Genomic DNA, 22,379 nt, shown 5'->3' with positions numbered 1-22,379 from the left:
GCACATAATGTATATATATTTTTTATCTTTTAGACATTAAGGTTTTTTTGATGGTACATGGATCCCATGAGGTTTATCCCTCAAGGTTATTCTTATGCACACATATATATGTGAGGTTTATTGGGATTCATTTAATATTTATTTTTATCTGTGTATTGCCCATTTTTTTTTTTGCACATTGGTATGGATGCATGGAGCCTGCATTATCGGGGTAACTAACCCTTCCATACACGCATTCACCACACCACAGTGTAATCCACTGCTCTTGCAAAATATAGGGTAGCTTTTGTACAATGTGGTTGACACCTCTGGCTGTGTCAAGGAATGCAAGTCCTTGTAAGTTCCCCTTGGATTTAGTTACTTGAAGTTCCATTAGCAAGTCACTTAGCTCATTAAGTTTCTGGTAGGCTTTGTTAGGTATTGTGGGGAAGTTATCAAGTCTTTTGAATAGTGCGATTTCTGCTGCTTCTGCTGAACCATAACACTCATCAAGTCTATCCCAAATCATTTTAAGACCAGTGTCTGGGTAATTTATATTTATTGTCCTGATTCGCCTAGCGTGCTCGGCAGACTCGTTTCCAAGCCATTTGATCAGGAGGTCTATCTCTTCACTGCAAGACAGATCTAAGTCTCTGATGGCATTTTGAAAGGAAGACCGCCAGGCTCTGTAGCTTTCAGGGCGGTCATTAAACTTTTCAAGTCCTTTGGTGACTAACTCACGTCGTGCAAAGAACCTTGCAAAGTCTATGGTGGCTTGGTTAGCCTGCTGTGTGTTGCCATGGTGAGATGGCTGTGTGTAATCATACCTTTTGAGGGTGTCGAGCACACCTCTGTCGTACCGTTCTGACTTGAACGTTGGTGCTGAAGGACTATCAGAAGGCTCTGTTATCTCACGTTTATGGAGTCTTTCGTAGGAGGCATCACTTTGCATGGATTTTTCCTGTTTGCAGGTCTGAGGCTTGTCGCTGACTTGCAGCGGTACCATGTAGTGTCTTTGGCTTGTCTCTTTGACGTCATCTTTGTCTCTGCTTGGCTTAAAATGTTGGTTGACGTAATCTGAAGTTCGTTGTAGAGAATCTTGAGTTTCAGCTTCTGGGTCGTGAATATTGCTGCGTCTGCTGCATTCACTTCTCGGATATACAGATTATTCTAAGGCCTCTGCTTCAGCTATGGCAGCTGCTGCTTCCTTCTCTACAGTGAGTTTCTCTAAGGTTACTTCTAGAAGGGCTTCCTCGGCATCTAACCGTGCCTCTAACTGTTGCTGTGCTTTCTCGGCCTCTAACTGTTGCTGCGCTTTCTCAGCCTCTAACTGTTGCTGTGCTTTATCTGCCTTCAGCCTCACTTTCTCGGCCTCTAACTGTGCCTTTAGTCTCACTTTCTCCTTTTTAATCTGCATTTCTTGTTCAGCAAAGGCTGCTCGGGCCTTGGCGGCTTCAGCTTTTTCACGTGCGATAGCGAGTGCATTGCTTGCGGAGGAAGATCTAGAGGAGCCGAAAACTTGGGACCTTGTCTTGAGTGAGGATGCCTGGCTATGTGACATGTTGCTTGTAGGAATGCTTGACTGTGTAGAGACTGCTGTATTGCCTAATGCAGGTGACTGCGCTGACAGGGTATCAGGCCTCTGTGTAGTCACTGTCCTAAATCCCACTTGCGGGATAGCTGCTGTTTCACTGTTCTGTTCTCGCTACACGTTTGCCCCTGGCGTGTATGTAGCTTAACATACAGTTTAAACCTTGACTCCTACAATAACCAGACTGTCTGTAACTTTGGATCTTTATTACAATGAACAGGTGGTGGTCATATAAGGTAGGATATGATATGCGCGGTGAAACTAGGAATAAACAGACAATGAACATATAAGAATTACATGAACATAACAAATGTCTACTAGGTATACAAATAAACAGTCTTTAGCATACCAGCGATGCTGCCCTAGAAGGACTGGGAATCCCTCAGAACATGTAGTACAGGCTTAGCTGGCTCCATTTCAGTCTGTCCACCTCATGGTAAAGATGAAAGAGTTGCAATAGGAAGTGATGACAGGAAATGTCTATTGACCATAGAACACTATCCATCAATAGTTCTTTGTTGAGAGTGGCATCTAGTGGGCAATGTTGATATTGCAAGTCCAGAAGATGTTATTTTATATAGGCATGACACCTAGGTAATCTTAGTGCACTTGTAGTGCCAAGTGGATTTTCCTTTAGTAAATAAGCCCCATTGTCACTGTAAACACAAAATTACTTCAAAAACTAGTATTGAGCATTGAAAGAAGAAGCCACACATTGTTGATTAGCAAACTTTTTACTCTGTGCACATTCACATGTGCATTCTAAAATTTTTGTGTAAAATAAATCATGTTTTTTTTTCTAAAGTTTTTTGCAATTTTTTTGTTATAAACAGGCATGTTTAAAAACATAACATACACAACTCTGGAACTTACAAAGTTCAACGTAGAAAAACTGAAGGCAATATCAGACATTATAGTATGTCCAAAATGTTTTGATATTGCCTTCATCAGATGGGTGATGTCACACCTGTAAAAGCCAAATTTTGAAGATGCACACAATTTGGGAGTTAAAATGGGTATTTCCCTCCTGATCCCATGCCTAATGTCAACATGTGCTATCTCCCATCATGGGGGATCAATGGATGTGTTTTGGGGGTGCAACCCCTTCCTCTCACCTGCTTCAGTTGCAAGGAAGGGGTTGCACCCACAAAACGCGTACATTGATCTCCCCTGATGGCAGATAGCCCATGTTGACACACTGTGTGCATCTTCAAAATTTGGCTTTTAAAATGTAGAAAAAATATTTTTGTTTAGTACAATAAATGTTAAAATGGTTGCATTTTGAAGATCTTTAGATTCTCCCCATCACATCATTAATGTTCTTCATTTGTTGTTCAAGAACATTGAGTTTATCCCTTATGATGTCTATTTCAAGATTCCATGTCATGATGTCCTGGATTAGGACTTGTGCACTTGCACTAGTGAAATGTTGAGCTTGCTCTTCCACAACCAGCAAATCACCTAAAAATTTTAGGAAAAACATGTATTATAAATATGCAGGCATACATATATTACCTGAAGCTGGGGTGTCAGACACTCACCTGTTGTGGTGACAAGTTCGCCCACTTCTTCCACCTCTCCTTCCTCCAGATCCTTGGGGTGTGGTGTTGTGCTGAGTTCCCCTTCTATTTGAGGTGTGGGGTTCCTGGTGTCCTCTGAATGGTGTCCTCCGAGTCTCCCCTATGAGAAGAAAACAAAAGGTATACTTAGCACACAGATATTTGAGTCCAGAAATAGGAATATGAAACATTGCTTGGAAGTGGGGTACAATTGTCTGTTTATGCAGAGTTCCAAGCTAAAGACATGATTTTTCTTTTTTTCTTTTCAATGTCTTTATTGTTTTTTTTAAAAAATTTTTACAAAAAACTTATGTTACTTTCAAATACAGGTAAGGCAATTCAGATGAAAATGCACAAACTGAAACAGTTGTACAATAACCACAATTAACTGCGATTGACCACTAGCTTCAGTAGGAATGCAAATACCCTGCTCATGGGACTAAAAACTAGATCAGGGAGATCAGTTTATTCAAACCCGCTGTCTGACTCCAGCGGGAAGTCAGTCCTGTTCAGACGACTAAAGCTCGGAACAGAGAATTGATAGGAGTAGTACTGATCGTGGTAGGCCATCTCTCCACCCCAAGGGGAACTCACTGTGGAGGAGACGGACCCGATCAAACCCTCCAGTTAATGCTCACAGTCGTCTGAAAGGGAGAAGCGTAATTGCCCTGATCCGACCCTGAAGTTTCAATGTAGGGGATATGTGGAGTTATGTGGTCATAGAAACAAATAATCACCTCTTATTGGTATAGAGTATAGGCTTCTGGATACCGTACTTACTGGCCAAATCCATAACATTTTAGGAGGTTAAATGGGTAATATCAGCCAACGTCCATCTAGAATCAGAAGACAAGGAAGATGCTTTATCTCCACATGAGGAGATAAAGAGGGGGGAAGGGAGGAGAGAAAAGAAAAGCGAGTAAGAGTAGGATGAAAAGGGTCCTCGGGAAGAAAGGTCACCTAGGGACTGTTGAAGTAGTCGGGGTCAACTATGAGCCTGGAAGCAATGATATACCTTCCATATTTTGCCCAAGGCTCCCAGATTAATTCAAATTTGTGGGTTTTGGCCAACAGTTTACTGACAATCTTCTCCTGTGCCATGATCCAGGAGATTTTATGTTTCATCGCAGCTAACGGTACAGAGTGCTTTTTCCAGTTCCTGGCTATGGTGATTTTGGCTCCTAAGAGCATATAATAAATCAAAGATTGTGTATGTTTGGAAATTTTTTCTACCTGGATCCTGAGAAGTGCTATTTCCGGAACCTGTGGAACTGCAACCCCTGTGATCTAATATGTGAAAAAAGCCGTTCCAAAAGTTCCGGAGTCTAGGGCATGTTCACCAAGTGTGGAGTAGAGATCCAATATGGCCACAACCCCTGAAACAGAGTGAGGATGAGTCAAGAAATATTTTAGCAAGGGTGGCGGGCACTTTGTACCAGCGCATGATAATCTTAACACTAGCTTCCATTAGGGAAATGTTCATGATGCCCTTGAAAGATCTTTGAAAGTATCTGTACCATTTGTTCAAGTCCCACTCATCTGCCAGATCTTGTTCCCAAATGCGGGCATAAAGAGGTTTGTTAACATTACTGGCTAGTGAGTTGTAGATAATGGAGATACCCCCCTCTGATCCTTTATATTGGAGCACCACTTCTCGTATGCGGTTAGAGTTGGGGGATTAGAATTATCAGGCCATTTGGATCGGAGAAAGTGAGTAATTTGGGTCAGTCTATATTTTTCTGAGTCGGGCATTTCTAATTCACTCACGCAGTATCCGACCGTGAGGGGCCCCCTGGGGTTTAGGAAGTGTCCAATCCTGTAGAGGCCCTTATCTATCCACCATTTAAATGCTTGTATGTTAAGGCCCGGGGGAAATTCTGGGTTGTGAAATAAGTGAGCGAGCGGATGCATGGAGGAAGTTAGGGAGGAGTTTTTTTGAAGTTTATCCCACAAGGCCATCGAGTGCGAAAAGTTTGGGGCTAGTATTGCTGGTCTGAGGCGCAGGAGGGTACAAAGTAAATAATCTATCGTATGGCACGGTGTCGCTTGCCTTTCCATCAGCAGCCAGTCCGGTTTTGGCCCTCTAGAATATGCTATGGAGATCTGAGCTATTTGTGCCGCTTGGTAGTATAACCAAATATTAGGAAGGGCAAGTCCTCCTTGGGTTTTGAGTCTGTAGAATGTTTCTTTGGAGCATCATCTGCCCTTGGATCCCCAGATAAATTTAATGATGGAGGATTGAAAATTTAGGAGTTGCGCTTTCTTAATCGGGATAGGAAGGGATCGGAAGAGAGTAGACATGATTTTTTACCTTACCAAAGCTGGAATACTTACCTTTTTGTGACAATTTTCACACATGGAAACACACCAAGTATCCACTGGAGCACTTGTGTGGGACACCCTAAAAAGTTAGTTCTGATGTCCCACACTAGTGCTCCTGAGTCCAGATGTGTAAACAGCTGCTGAGTGTCCTCTCCTTACACTGAATCAAGCTTGCATTTCATTCTAGTTACAAACACATCTAGACAGCAATGTACATCTCCACCATCTCACCAAAGGACATATTTGAGGCCTTAACTCTTCGCCTCCAGGATCAGGACGTTTCTGCCTCCTCATTACTGAATTTATTAACACACACCTGCTGTGTCTCTGCCATGTCGCTCCTCCTGCGAGCTGAAGAGAAGGGGTGGGAAATAGACTAGAAAGAACGTCAGGAGGTGGAGTTTCACGCATGTGCAGTGTATATAAAGGTAACACGCGTGTGTCGTTTGTACGTTCGGTGTGCTGAGGAAGGAGGACGAACGTTATAACAAAGGTAACATCTTAACTTTGGTACATCAGTGGCCTATACTGCTTCAAGATTGAGGCCTATATTGGGATAAGATTATGAGAGTTTAGGCTGATATTAGTGTTTTTGTCTTGTGTATTGTCTTACAGCAAATATGAATCACTTTAAGGACCCAGAATTCATGGCCAGTTTCATAGACAGGTACAGGGAGATGAGGAATTTGTGGGAGGTGAAACACAGCTTATATTATAATAAACAAGCTAGGAGGTCAATGCTGGAGAAACTTCTGGAATTTGTGAAGACTCGGGTCCCCGATGCAACCATCGTCTTGGAAAAGAAAATTGGGATCTTGAGGAACATGTATAAGAAGGAGCATAATAAGATCCAGAAATCACTCAGATCGGGAGCAGCAGCAGCGCAAGTGTATGTACCCAGGCTGTGGTACTTCAACAAACTGAAGTTTCTGGATGACCAGACTGAAGCCAGGGAATCACTTTCTACCCTTCCCTCCACCCTTCCCTCAACACTGGAAGAGGCTGACGAGGAACAACCTGGGCCTTCCATCTTGGAAGAAGTGGATGTGCCCAGCTGGAGTCAGGTATATTATTTGTATCCATTTTTTTGTCCTATTATTAATTATGTTAACTAGATGTTTAATGATTTAAAAAAAAAGTGATTTACATATCAATAGATAGTAGGGGCCAAAAGTGTTTGGGACAAGAATGAAAGATGCTGGGGTCAAAATGATAGTCTTTTCTATTTATTAACATTCAATTTGCAAGTCATGAGCTGAAAATTGTGTGTGATTGATGAACCAAAAACTAAAACTTTGTCCCTTTTTTTATACACAGGATGAGCTCAGCCAGGAGGAGGGTCAGGAGGTGGCCGTGCCCAGTGTCAGCCAGGAGGTGGGCAGGCCCAATGTCAGCCAGGAGGTGGGCGGGCCCAGTGTCAGCCAGGAGGTGGGCGGGCCCAGTGGCCTCTCCCAATCACAGGTGCCTCCCCTCTGCCTTACAACAAAAAGGCCCAGGAAGGGGACAATGACGGAGGAGGCATCACTGGGCCTCATTAGGGAATCAAGTGATGTCCTCAGAAGACCCCCTGACACTGAAGAGGCCTATGGCTGCTATATAGCCATTAGATTGCAGAAATTGGAGGAGGACCAAGGAGGGAATTTTTGCTCAGGCCCTTCAGAGGGGGTTGAGGGGCCAGCTGACTGAGAACAGCCACGTATGTGAGCTCGCCCATCCACCTCCTCCTCCTGCCACAAGTCCACCTCCAGAGCCACAGTCTCCAAGGAAGGCTGCAGGGAAGGCTACAGGGAAGCATGGAGGGAAGGCTGCAGTGAAGAGAAGAAAGTTATGGCCTGGGTTCAGTCTGGTCTGACAAAAGATGCAGGCTGGTGTAGTACCACAGCCTGGGGACATATATATCATCTGCTGCTGGTCCTGATCTCTGGGAGTCCTGGACCAGATTGGGCTCAAAATTATATGGACTCCTCAAGCTAACAATTCTCCAGCGTTGCCTTCCTCTTTATTTTGTTACCCAGTATAAATGGATATTTTATTTTCTGAAAATACTTGCCTATGTGTTTTTCTACAAAAAGGACAGTTTGCTTGTGAGTAGGCAGGTACATTTCAAAAAGACAATGTCAAATTAACAAGGGACACCAACCTCCTTGAGGTTAAAAAATACAAAATAATAATGTTATTGTGGTAACTTGACACACAAAAAAAATGATATATGGAGATCACTAGAAAATAATTTTTCAATAATCCAAAAAAAAGGAGATCTTAATGAAATAAAAAAAAGATGACTATAAAAAATAATTCTAAACATTTTTATGGAGATCTAGCTTTTAAAAAATAAAAGATTATTCATGAGATCACGAGAAATAATAAAAAAATAAGTTTGTAAGAACTCTGTGTGAATATGAGCAGCAAAACAACTTCATTATTCTAGCATTATAAAGAACAAAAGAATGCGCTGCATTAAAAGATCACAGAATTTGCAGCGTGAGGAATGTGCTATCTCCATTACGAATAGTTTTACCACACCGAACGTTTCCATCTCATACTTGCTTCAGAGCATGCATCATTTTTGGTACGTCGGAACAGCATACAGACGAGCGGTTTTCCCGATAGGAATTTGTTCTGTTGGAAAAATATAGAACATGTTATCTAAGTCCGTCTGAACTATCGACGTAAAAAGTCGGATGGGGCATACACACAGCCGGAATATACGATGAAAAGCTCCCATCAGATTTTTTCTGTCGGAAATTCCGACTGTGTGTACGGGGCATTAAGGCCTTTGGTACTCATCTACCTCCCTACTTGTAACACTTTTTTAACTTAGCCTTGCATTCCGGTAAATTTACATGAAAATGTCTAAAGGCCATTATTGTGACTCTGCCTAAACCATCACAGCCAATGACAAACCCAGCTAATTTAAAGGGTCATCTCCCTGTTGAACATGGACATCAAGCTTTATGCTTTATTATCCTCACAAATGTATACATTGGTACTGTCCATAATCAAGCCGAACCAAGTTGGGCTCTTGTTTAACAGACAAACATCAGATGGTACTTGCTGATTTTTTAACTTGGTCCAACTTATGGAAAAAACACAATCATCTTCCCTACTTCTAGCCTGGGATGCAGAAAAAACATTTGACAGGTTGCATCGGAGGTATCTTGTTTAGACTTTGCATTAATTTGGTCTTTGTGGAATTCTTTGCTTGGCAATGATGGCCCTTTATGCCATTCATAACACAGTTTACCCATCAGTATACCTCTCTTATTTGTTGGCAATTGCTAATGGAATAGGACAGGAGTGCCCCCTCTTTCCACTCATATTCACTCTTCTTATGGAACCTTTAGTAGTATGTTAGAATTCACTCAAAGATTCAAGGGTGTAGATTGGAGATGTGATATACACCATGCTTGGATAAGAGTCTGGCATGTATTTTTTTTTTGGGGGGGGGGCCTTCATGCCATTTTTGTTTTGGCATTGGATCCCCCTTAAAATTCATATCAGATCCAAATGGCTTATGTGTTTTGCGGGTGAACCTGCACACATATTTTTTTGAGGGTTTTTAAATGTCCCTGCTTCTTTGCTTACAGTGCCTTGAAAAAGTATTCATACCCCTTGAAATATTTCACATTTTGTCATGTTACAACCAAAAATGTAAATGTATTCTATCGGGATTTTATGTGATAGACCAACACCAAGTGGCACATAATTGTGAAGTAGAAGGAAAATGATAAATGGTTTTCAACATTTTTTACAAATAAATATGTGAAAAGTGTGGCGTGCATTTGTATTCAGTCAATACTTTGTAGAACCACCCTTTGCTGCAATTATGCAAGTATTTTTGGGTATGTCTCTACCAGCTTTGCACATCTAGAGAGTGACATTTTTGCCCATTCTTATTTGCAAAATAGCTCAAGCTCTGTCAGACTGGATGGAGAGCATCTGTGAACAGCAATTTTCAAGTCTTGCCACAGATTCTCAACTGGATTTAGGTCTGGACTTTGACTGGGCCATTCTAACAAATGAATATGCTTTGATCTAAACCATTCCATTCAAGCTCTGGATGTATGTTTAGGGACGTTGTCCTGCTGGAAGGTGAACCTCTGCTCCAGTCTCAAGTCTTTTGCAGACACTAACAGGTTTCTTTCTAAGATTGCCCTGTATTTGGCTCCATCCATCTCATTTGGTCTCATCTGACCAGAGCACCTTCTTCCATATGTTTGCTGTGTCCTCTACATTGCTTCTCGCAAACTGCAAACAGGACTTCTTATGGCTTTCTTTCAACAATGGCTTTCTTCTTGCCACTCTTCAATAAAGGTCAGATTTGTGGAGTGCATGACTAATGCCGCGTACACACGACTGGACTTTCCGGCAGAAAAGGTCCTACGATATCATTTCATCGGATATTCTGATTGTGTGTGGGCTTCATCGGATTTTCTCTTTCAAAAGTTCTGACGGCCCTAGAAATAGAACATGTTTTAAGTCTTTCCGACGGAATCAATCCCTGTCGGGAAAACCGTTCGTCTGCATGCTATTCTGACGGACCAAAAACGACGCAAGGGCAGCTATTGGCTACTGGCTATTTAACTTCCTTTCTCTAGTCTACGTGTTGTACGTCACCACATTCTAAATGATCAGACTTTGGTGTGATCGTGTGTACGCAAGTCCGTTTCAGCGGAACTCCATCCGAACTCCGTCAGAAAAACCGTCAGAGTTTAATCTGACAGAAAAAACGGTTGTGTATACGCGGCATCATAGTTGTTCTGTGGACAGATTCTCCCACCTGAGCTGTTGGTCTCTCCATCTCCACCAGAGTTACCATGGGCCTCTTGGCTGCTTCTCTGATTAATGCTCTCCTTGCCCGACCTGTCAGTTTAGGTGGATGCCATGTCTTGGTAGGTTTGCAATTGTGCCATACTCTTTCCATTTTTGGATGGTGGATTGAACAGTGCTCCATGAGATGTTCAAAGCCTGGGATTTTTTTTTTAGCCTAACCCTGCTTTAAACTTCTCCACAACTTTATCCCTGACCTGCCTGGTGTGTTCCATGGCCTTGATGATGCTGTTTGATCATCACTAAGGTTCTCTAACAAACCTCTGAGGGTGGCTTCACAGAACAGCTGTATTTATACTGAGATTAAATTACACACAGGAAAAACAGGACTCTATTTACTAATTAGGTGACTTCTGAAGGCAATTGGCTCCACCAGATTTTAGTTAGGGGTATCAGAGTAAAGGGGGCTGAATACAAATGCTGAAAATACACTTTTTAAGTATTTATTTGTAAAAAAATTTGAAAACCATTTATCCTTTTCCTTCCACTTCACAATTATGTGCCACATTGTGTAGGTCTATCACATAAAATCCCAATAAAATACATTTACGTTTTTTGTGTAACATGCCAAAATGTAAAAATTTCAAGGGGTGTGAATACTTTTTCAAGGCACTGTACATTTACCTGTCAGCTGGGAATCCCCGGCTGACAGCTGAATGAGCAGGGCAGAGATGAGTAACTGGTTGTTCGGTTGCCCGTGGGTGCCGCCTGCTTAACAACCTGCACAAAACACTACCAAAACACACTAAAAACACAGGTATATCTATTTTACATGCTTTTTTTGGTACATTTCAATTGAAGTCTATGGGGACAAAATTGTGCTTTTCCAAAAACTGGTGACGCAGGTTACTCCTATTTCTTTGTTGAGGAGCTGCTGTCTTGTGCTGCCTGCTCATCCTCAGAGGAAGAAGATGACTCAAGTAAAGCTATTCATCTCCACTGCTGCCCGACAGTCCCTGGTGTCCTAGTCCAGCTGTTACTAGGAAAAAAAAAACATTTAAGTAGTAAGATTTAACAGAGGTTACATGGTGTAGGAGCTTGGAAGCAGGCAGAAAAAAATAATTACACCCCCCCATACATTTTTGAAAACATAATTTATAGTCCAGATACCTCCACTATAACATAGTAGAGGAAAGGTTTGTTCCCCCTTGTTGAGGTTCCTCCAACAGTGCTGCAATTGCTTTTGTGAGTGTACAGCAAGGTGGTGTGCATAGCGTCCAGAAAACATTACACCACCCTGCCTTTGCTGAATTATTATTTCCATAAAGTAAAGCAACTTATCAATTTCTAAAAAAAAGTTTTCTGTATAAGGAAATAATCCAGATTGTGGGGGCTTACATACTATATATGTGCAATTTCACTTATCTTGAATTTTTTTGGCGGAAAAAATAACAAACCTTATGAAAAGCCTACAATAACACCCTGACAGCCCAGATTGACTCAAGTGACTCTATTATGTGAAAAGTATGCATACTGCCATCACTTGTCTCTCTATGTTAGTTCAATGTTTATTACTGTTACTAAAAAATCTTTGCCCCCACAACATCAGAAAAACAGCCAAAGATGAAGCTGTTATGAAAGGAATGTAGTAATGGCAACCTCTATTAATTGCTTCGCTAATGTATTATGGAAGTGCCTCAAACAAATGTCCATTTTGGACAAATGCTTTAAAGGTAACCAGTAACAAACAAATGGCACCTGCCCCCCCATATAACTGGCCTTCACAGCAAGGAGCACATGGAAGGGCTAGCACATGAAAGACAAAAACAGAACATTCCATAGCTCAACTCACCAACCAGTCTGCCAACTGACCAAATTAACCTGTCCAATGCAATAAGCATTAAACTAACAGTTCCAAATAGAGCTGACAAAGGAGGATCTTCCTAAGGAAAATCTTCAGGGGCTAGACACTTCAAATTCATACATCATCTGGAGTGGAAACATACACAGCACCACCAAAAGTGAAGAGGCTTACCGAATGGAATGGACCAGCCAGGGCATACGCCGAGAGGGGTCAGAAAGGCTTAGGTGGTGAGTGTCTGCAGACGGTCCGGAGGAGCGATGAGGTGCCTCTCACGTTGCTGTATCAACCAAACCGATGCCAGAACTAAAGGATGTGGAACAACCGACACGTGGATTAGGTCCCTCAGAGCGGTGTTGGAAACCAAATGGTAACGGTGACAAATAGAAAAAGAAAGGATGGGCCAAATAGTGTAAATCCTTATAAAGCTGAAAATTTTATTAAAATGGGTATACACTCACATGCAAATCCATAAAAAACAGCGCTGTGATAAAAGTGGCGACAGTGGGGTCCAACTGACGCGTTTCGTCTTCATAGACGTCGTCTGGGGGGTTACCCCCACTGTAGCCACCAAAATATATATAGAGGATCAATCAAAGTACATGAGAATCACCTCCACGACTCTAAAACCATCACTTCCGGTTTTGGGGCAAGATGGCCGACTGGCGTGCGTTCCACGCCTCACATTGCTAGAAACCAGAAGTGAGGAAAGGAGATGTAACCTAAGGTCCAGAAAACCAAATATATTGATAGATATAAATAGATGCACGAAGGGTGTGATGTGTAAAAAGGTAACTAGTGTGCAGATTAATCCGTGATGGAAATGTGTACAGCGCAACAATGTGTGCGCGCATCTAGATGTGATGGTGAGTACGGCGCATGCGCATACGGCGCATGCGCAGTGAAAGAAATGGAACGTCTCAATGACGCCTGTGAAGGGGAGGGGCCACGGCTGTGAAAAGTAAGCGTCACGATGGTGACAGTGAGGGGGCGGAACCTAGGCTGCAGAGGGGAAAACAACCTCCTCCAGTCAGGAAAAGTGACGTGATTCAGATTAATCACGGATTAATCTGCACACTAGTTACCTTTTTACATATCATGCCCTTCGTGCATCTATTTATATCTATCAATATATTTGGTTTTCTGGACTTTAGGTTACATCTCCTTTCCTCACTTCCGGTTTCTATCAATGTGAGGCGTGGAACGCACGCCAGTCGGCCATCTTGCCCCGAAACCGGAAGTGATGGTTTTAGAGTCGTGGAGGTGATTCTCATGTACTTTGATTGATCCTCTATATATATTTTGGTGGCTACAGTGGGGGTAACCCCCCAGACGACATCTATGAAGATGAAATGCGTCGGGTAGGACCCCACTGTCGCCACTTTTATCACAGCGCTGTTTTTTATGGATTTGCATGTGAGTGTATACCCATTTTAATAAAATTTTCAGCTTTATAATGATTTACACTATTTGGCCCTTCCATTCTTTTTCTATTTGTCACCGTTACCATTTGGTTTCCAACACCGCTCTGAGGGACCTAATCCACGTGTCGGTTGTTCCACATCCTTTGGTTCCGGCATCGGTTTGGTTGATACAGCAACGTGAGAGGCACCTCATCGCTCCTCTGCAGACACTCACCACCTAAGCCTTTCTGACCCCTCTCGGCGTATGCCCTGGCTGGTCCATTCCATCCGGTAAGCCTCTTCACTTTTGGTGGTGCTGTGTATGTTTCCACTCCAGATGATGTATGAATTTGAAGTGTCTAGCCCCTGAAGATTTTCCTTAGGAAGATCCTCCTTTGTCAGCTCTATTTGGAACTGTCAGTTTAATGTTTATTGCATTGGACTTCTTCATATTTTTATATAGCGCTACACTCATTTTGTATCTTATTGTTATCACCCTTGTTGGTTGTGTTAGCTGCTTATTTTTTGCTTTGGCAGCGCAGAATTATTTTGTTTACAAATTAACCTGTCCAACAGTCTGCGTTAAAAACAGGGGTTTAGATTGCACACATTTACAAACGCATGCATACGCTGCAAGGCCTCTCCGCTGCACCCTGTGTATTCTTGCAGTCCTAACGCTACTGAATTTGTAAGTGTCTCCACAATAGAAGCACATGCATTAAATGGATAGATGAGGGGCAGGGTCCTCCAGGTCCACCTGCCCCTCATCTATCCATTTAATGCATGTGCAGGTTAATTTGGTCAGTTGGCAGACTGGTTGGTGAGTTGAACTATGGAATGAACTATGGAATGTTCTGTTTTTTTTTCTTTCATTTAAAAGTAAGCAGTCCACATACAAAATCAGTTTAGAAGAGTGGCCCACCACTACCTAGCTGTTGGATCCTCAGAAGCTGCAGGCACACTCCAAGCCATTGCTTTTAATCAGACATGTTTACACTAAACTTCTATGTCAGATTAGTGGGAGTCATCATAGTTTCATAAATGTGGCAGTATGTCCATTTAGATGTCCACAAAGTAAGGCAACCCTGGTGAATTTGTGACAGCAATAGTAAATCAGTCCCACAAAATCATTGATATTTGTTTTTTAGTCAACTGAGTATATGCATTTAATTTACTGAGGCCTATGCCACCCATCTCTAGTCTTTCGTTTTGCTAACTGATGGAAAACTAATAAATATTCTTTTCTTCCTTGAAGAACGCTCAAGAACATTTAATGCAGATTTATTTCTAGAAATTTGCATGCTTATGACATTTTATTTAATTAAAACCAGCCAAACAAAGAGTTTGCATTTAAATGGAAATATAAAGAACATTTTTTGGTAAAATTTGGCGTCTTGCTAACTCCACTGTTCTTCTCTGATAAGCTCATTATAATTTTAAGACAGTGAAGGCAAAAGATGACTTCTTAAATGGAATTGTCTGTAAATTAGTATATTGAATTTCAGATTGTCATAATAAGTCTCTTAACATTGTAGTAAATTAACTTTACTTATGGCGATCCAACCCAAGCTCTGGCAAAGGAACCTTTGTGAATATTTATGGATTCATAACAGGGGATAGGTGCTCACTTTAACAAACACATATCTGTATTAGATATATACAGTATCTAAAAAAAGTTTAACAGATACAGAATTAAAATGATTAAAAAAAACTGTCTGAAAGTCTTTTTTTTAGATCAAGCAATAATATATTTTAAAGCAAATGTATTTGTCTTTTAATTTCAATATTTTAATTATTTTTAACAAATAGAGTACAAAATGGCATACATAAATGAGGCCAGAGCACATACTGTACTAAAAATGCAGCATGATGTAATAACAGGACAAAAAAACCCCTGAAAAATGCCCACAAAACCCATTATCGATGGGCAACCAGACAACATGCAAGAGGACCATCCATTTCAGGGATAAGAACATCCATACCATGTTATCCATATGCAGTAGTTGAGTTAACACCATGACTGCAAAACAGTGCTATATGCTCTCATGGGATATACTCTGTAAGAGAGTGTCTGAAACAACAAATTATACATACAAAAAGGAAGAGGAAGAAAAGAAAAGAAAATAAGAAGAGAAAGAGGAAAGGGAAACGAAGAAGAGGTGGAGGGAGCCTGGAGGAAAAAGAAAGGTAAGATACAGGGCAGATCTCTAGTGGTCAATATGGACATAGCTGGCCCTTGGACTCCAAACCCATTCAAAGTATTGTGTGTCATTCATTTAGCATGATCCAAGACACCTTGCGTCTAAACAAAGATATAAACAGAAGGTCGTTAGCATAAACGAGCTATAGTAAGCTTAGCAGCCCATAACATAATAAGAAGATCAGTCTTTGCCTTGAGTAGGGGAATGTATTTATCTTTTATCTTAAATAAGTTTACCATCTATCCCTGTTTCCCTGCGACAGTTCCTGGAAAATAAGTGTCAGTATCATCGGCCATGAAGTGGTGAGGTGTAATGCATTTTTTAATTGTAGTTACAGCTTGAATCTGTTCGTGTTCTGAAGTCCAGGTAATCTGGAAGCTCCTTCCTTTTAGGTTAATGTTCATCCTATAGGTGATATGGGCAGTCTGTTTGCATCAGTAATGCTGCTTTCTGATTGGAAGTTATAGTTTGGAGAGGCAGCCTTAGGCCCATGCACACATACCTCCCAACAGACTCTGATGAAGGGGGCATAACTTTGCAAAAAAATTAGCCAATAGCCCTGCTACAAATTGTGGGCTGACATTTAGAACAATGCAAGTGAGGGGGCTGTCACTCTGGAGTGGTTTTATGCCTGTGTGGTCCAGTTTTATTCCTGAGCAAATACATTCAGTGATCTTGTCTATTTATTCTTGTACTAATGAAAGCTTACTTCACAAGGGCAAGGCACTTTATTCCTCTTTTTGTTAATGTGCTCCCATGGTAGGGTCTTGGATACTTTATGATAGTACAGCACAGTTGTTTCCATAAAACAACTCAGTTAACCGTTCTTAGGGCTGAAGACATTGGCTTTTGAAAATTTTACTAGGTGCCTTGGCCACCCCAAAATGGAAATGCTAGATATTTTAATTTTGGTCTCTGTGTGTTACTTATGTCTGATCCCTGCACACTGTGCTTTTTGCACTTACGACCCATGCACTGTTCTCCTTAGGCACTCCTGACCCCTGCGCCCTGTCTGTTACACTCTCTTGTGTGTGTGTGTGTGGGGGGGGGGGGGGGGAATCATTCTATAGCCAAGGAAAAAGGGTAGGCAGAAGCATAAAATAACTGGTAAATCTTATGATCATAGTCTGCCCCTTCTTCCCCGAGTCTTACTTCAGGGTCACAAATAAGACAACCAGCTCTAGAGAGATTTTTTTTTTCACCACACCAGTTGATCAGAGACAAAGACGTGACTGACACATTATTTTGTTCTCTTAGTCCTCCCCAGTGTGAAGCTGCTAATTTGCCTTTTCTCTTCTTCTCCTCATCTTCTCTTTTTCAGACTTGCTAAGGCACCTTTTTCTTCCTCTCCTCTTCCTCCTGCTCAAGGAATCTATTTTTATGGACTCTTAAATGATTATGTACCTGCTAATGCAACATTTTCTCCTCTTCCTCAAGGGCACATAGAAGCTATTTTTTATTGGATTGGTAATGTGCTCTTTTTTGTTGTCTCTGCTACAACATAGTGGAAGGTACTCAGCCACCATTAGTTTGGCCCAAAGGTCAAAACCAGTATGTGAAATACTACCAAGCAGCAGGAGGCAAAAGAGATATATGAGAATGAGGAGTGTAGGGGTTCTGGGGTTTAGGAGGAGGAAGAGTCTTGAGGTGCTGTTGGTGAAGAAAGGGATATTTTGGGGGAGGGTTAAATGTATATGTTCTACCCCTCCCAGGAACAAGAAGAACAACTTTACCCATTCTAATGCCCCGTACACATGGTCGGATTTTCCGATGGAAAATGTCCGATCGGAGTGTGTTGTCGGACATTCCGACCAAATGTGTGCTCCATCGGACATTTTCCATCGGATTTTCCGACACACAAAGTTTGAGAGCAGGCTATAAACTTTTCCGACAACAAAATCCGATTGCGTCAATTCCGACCGTGTGTGGCCAGTTCTGACGCACAAAGTGCCACGCATGCTCAGAAGAAATTCCGAGACTGAACAGCTTGGTCTGGTAAAATTAGCGTTCGCAATGGATACAGCACTTTCATCACGGTGCAATGTAAAAAATGGTTTAATACAGCGCACTCTCTTCTTCTGTGAGAATAATTAAGTAGTTTTGCTGCTCATATTCACACAGACTTCTCACAAACTTCTTTCTTTATTATTTATCGGGACTCCCTCAATATATTTTGATTTGTCACATCTGACAAAATTATTTTTGGGTTGTTTTCTTTTTTTTTTTTTTTTTAAAGGCTGTTTTTTTTTTTTTTTTTTTTTTTTTTTTTAGGTTTGTATTTTTTTCAAGGCTGATTTTTGTTTTATTTTATTTTTCGTTTTACTCCATAATATTTTTGTGTGTGTTTTGTGTGTCAAGTTACCACAACACCATTGATATCTTTTATTATTTAATCTCAAGGAGATTGTTTGGTGTTGGTGTCCCTTGTTAATTTCACATTGTACTTTAGAAATGTACCTGAATCCTCACAAACAAACTGTCCTTTTTGAAGGAAAAACACATAGGAGAGTATAATTGAAACAAAAAATCCTTCATTAAGGGCTCAGAACCAAACAAAGAAGGAGGCAACGCTGGATAAACAGCAGAAATTGGCGAAGCCTTGGACCCCCAGGGCAGACATCAATTCTTTAACGTCAAAATTGGTGGCCTGAGGAGTCCATATCTAAGGGAGTGCAGTCTGGTCCAGAAGTCCCAGAGATCATGAAAGCAGCAGATGACATCTGTGTCCCCAGGCTGTGGTACTACAAGAGGCTGCATCTTTTGCCAGACCAGACTGGACCCAGGGTCATCACTTTATAGTCTTCTTTCCACGCTTCCTTCCCGGCTGTGGCTCTGGTGTTGGAGATGTGGCAGGAGGAGGAGTAGGACCTGGAGGAGGAGGAGGAGGAGGAGTAGGACCTGGATGAGAAGGAGGACTTGTAGGACCTGGAGGAGGAGGAGGACCATGTGTGAGGTTACAAATGTGGGTAGCAGATATTATTTGGCCCCTCAACCCCTTATTGAGAGCTTCCAAAATTAAGGACTCACACAGGAGTCGTTGGCCCTCCTCCATCTGCAGCATTTTGCAGGCAGTTATGCAAGCAAAGTCCTCCTCCACAGTATGGGGGGTTCTCAGGGCCTCTGTAGCCTTCCAAAAGAGGCCTATGGCAGCCTCCTCCAGGGTACTCCTCTTCATGCCACTTTGTCTTTGCGGGTGTAGGGGAGGGACCTGGATATCAGGCAGCCTGCTTGGCCTGGCCACCTCCTGGCTGAGACTTCCCTGTGTATGAAAAAGGAACATGGTTTAACTTTTTGCTTCATCAATCACAATCATAACTTAGTACTCCAAACTAACATCTATTTAACATCATTGATTGGACAACCAGAAATATTTAGAAGAATGCTATACCTGGCTCAAGCTGGGCTCCTCCACATGTTGCTGCCTGGAAGGCCCAGGTTGGGCGTCAGAAGCCTCAGCTGGGGTGGAAAGAAGCGTGGAAGGAAGACTGGGGAGTGATGACCTGGGTTCAGTCTGACCTGCCAGAAAATGCAGCCTGTCATAGTACCACAGCCTGGGGACATAAATGTCATCTGCAGCTCCGGATCTCTGGGAATCCTGGACCTTCTTGTGCTCCCTTAGATAAGTGCTCCTCAGGCCACCAATTAGGATCTTCAAATAGGTGATGTCTGCCGTGGGGACCACCGTCTTCACAAATTCCAGCAATTGATCCAGTGCTGCCTTCCTCTTTGTTTGTTTCTTATAATGTGGTTGGTTTATCTGCCACAGACAAGGCAGCTCCCTGAACATATCAATGAAGCTTGCCATAAAGTCGTTATCTTTCAAGACATCCATTTTCACTGCAAGACACAACACAAGACAAACTCTAATGTCAGCCTAAAGTCTTCTAAACTTGTGCAAATACAGGCCTCAATCTAGAAGCAGTATAGGCCCAATGTTAAATCTTACCTTCGTTATCACGATCGGCGCCTCCGATACTCCTTCCTCCGCTCACAGATCGTACGTACCACGCACGCGTGTTACGCTTTATAGACACTGCGCATGCGTGTAACTCCGCCCGCCCCTGATGTTCTTTCTAGTCTATTCCCCGCCCCTTTTCATTCGGCTCAGTGGGGGAAGAGCACATGGCGGAGACACAGCAGATGCGTGCTAATTATAGCAACGAGGAGGAGGATGAGACAAGCCCGGAGCCTGAAACGTCTGGATCCAGAAGGAGACGATTTAAGGCATCAAATATGTCCTTTGGGGAGATGTTGGAGATGGTCGACATCCTGAAGAGGGCCGACTATGATGGAAAGTATGGACCTTACCCCAACCCCAATGTCAGAAAGGCCAAGATAATGGCAAAAGTGGTCAAAAGTCTGCACCGGAATTTCGGGGTACGACGATCGAAAGATCAGCTCAGGAAGCGGTGGTCGGACCTGAAATTAAGAGAACACGAGCAGTACAGAAAGATCCGGAGAGTGCTGCAAAAAAGTAAGTAGTTGTCCTGTGTTCCTATTCTTTTTGTGTTTATTACGTTCGTGCTGCTCCATGTGCCTTTAGGAACTGTTGTACAGTTTAAAATGGCAACTTTCATGTTCATGGGCACATTATTCATTCGTATCAAACATTTTTATTTGGGCCTATAAAACACCATTGTTTTGGCCATATGCATTTGACCACAATTTTTAGGGCCTACTTGTCTGAAAATAATTTGATTGTGTAGATGGGTTTGTTACTAGAATGAAATGCAAACTAGATTCTGTGTAAGGAGAGGACACTCAGCAGCTGTTTACACATCTGGACGCTGGAGCACTAGTGTGGGACACAAGAACACCATTTTTATTAGGGGGCCCACACAGGTGCTCCAGTGTATACTATAGGGGTGTCTCCATCTGTGAAGCTTTTTCAAGACAGGTAAGTATTCAAGCTTGACAAAGGACAGTCAAAATTCTACATCTTGGAACTCTGCCAAATTAGACAATTGTACCCCACTTCTAAGCAATGTTTCATATTTATAGTTCTGCCATCAAATTTCTGTGTGCTAAATATACCCTTTTTTTTCACATAGGGGAGAAAAGACTCGGAGGACACCCCTCATCCGAGGAGACCAGAGACCCCCCCACCTCTGGAAGAAGGGGAAATCCCCCAAAGACAAGCAGAGCAGGAGGAGGAAGATGTGGTGGAACTAGTCACCACAACAGGAGAGTGTTTGCGACCACAGGCTCAGGTAAGAGATGGATGCCGGCATATTTATAATACCTGCTTTTTTTTGGTTTCTCTTTTTTTAGGTGATCGTGATGTTGTGGATCCAGATCCTTTCACCTCGGAAAGTGCCCAGATCCTGATTGGGGAGATCATGGGGTGTAATGTTGCATTGGAAAACATCACGAAAAACATCAATGATGTTATTAAAAAAAATAACAACATCATCGATGTTTTGGGGAGAGTTTAAAACCCCTCCAAAGCCCTTTCTTTTATGGTGTGCTACAATGTTAACAATGTTAACATTTTTTTGCAAATTGTAGAAAAGCCAAATTTTGAAGAGGCACACAGTGTGTCAACATGTGCTATCTGCCATCACGGGAGATCAATGGACGCGTTTTGGGGGTGCAACCCCTTTCTCAATAATAAAGTAGCTGAGAGGAAGGGGTTGCTCCCCCAAAACACGCCCCTTGATCCCCCGTGATGGCAGCTAGCACATGTTGACATTCATAAATTGGTGTGCATCTTCAAAATTTGGCTTTTCCTGGGGTGACTTCACCCCATCTGAACGCAATATCAAACACAGTTCGTAAATACTCATGTCTGATATTGCCTTCAAGTTCTACCCAAAAATTGTTATACAACAAACATGTTGGTTTGTTTTAAAAACCTTGTCAAAATGCACATGTGATTGTGCAGGTATTAAAAAGATTGTTAATCAAGAATGTGTGGATAATTGTCTCAATGCTACAACACTTTTGTGGTGCTCTAATTGCTGCTTTCTGTGACAATGGGTGTTATTTCATAAGGGCAAATCCACTTTGCACTACAAGTGCAGTTTCAAGTGCACTTGTAGTGCAAAGTGTCTTTGCCTTTAGTAAATAACACCCAACAGTGCTTTGTATAAGGTTACACAATCACGCCATTTTCAGGACTCACCACATTTCTGTCAGGGTCAGCTAAAACAAACTCAAGCAGTAAATGTCACCAAAGATTTCCTTATTTATTTTTTTTATTTAATAAAGGTTTCACACATTGTCTGGCATATTGAAAACCCCCCTACCCGCAAAGAAGTCAAGGTATCTTAGCCGAACATCACGGGCACTCAGGGAGGGCAAGCTAGGACGGCCACTTTCAAGCGCCGTCAAGGTTGGTTCATTTTAAATTCCGGCTTCAGGCCCAACTGAGCCAGCATAGTTTGCAGAATGTTTCCGTAAAAAGTTGTGTAGAACACAGCACGCCAGAATAATGTGATTCAGTTTCTACTCCGCCATATGTATGGGTGTAAGAAATAGGCGGAAACGGCTGGCCATGATTCCAAACATGTTCTCCACCACTCTTCTGGCTCTGGCCAGCCGGTAATTAAAAAACCCTCTGGTCCGGGGTGAGGGTCCTCATCGGGAATGGCCGCATAAGATGGTCCCCCAGCGCAAAAGCTTCATCCGCAATGAAGACGAATGGGAGTCCTTCCACCACTCGTCGTACGTGGTTGACGTCACCGCGTTCTT

This window comes from Aquarana catesbeiana, linkage group LG03 (genome assembly GCF_042186555.1).
Source record: "Aquarana catesbeiana isolate 2022-GZ linkage group LG03, ASM4218655v1, whole genome shotgun sequence".
NCBI classification, from domain to species: domain Eukaryota; kingdom Metazoa; phylum Chordata; class Amphibia; order Anura; family Ranidae; genus Aquarana; species Aquarana catesbeiana.
The sequence above is the reverse complement of the archived record's forward strand: the minus strand, read 5'-3'. Positions refer to the sequence as shown.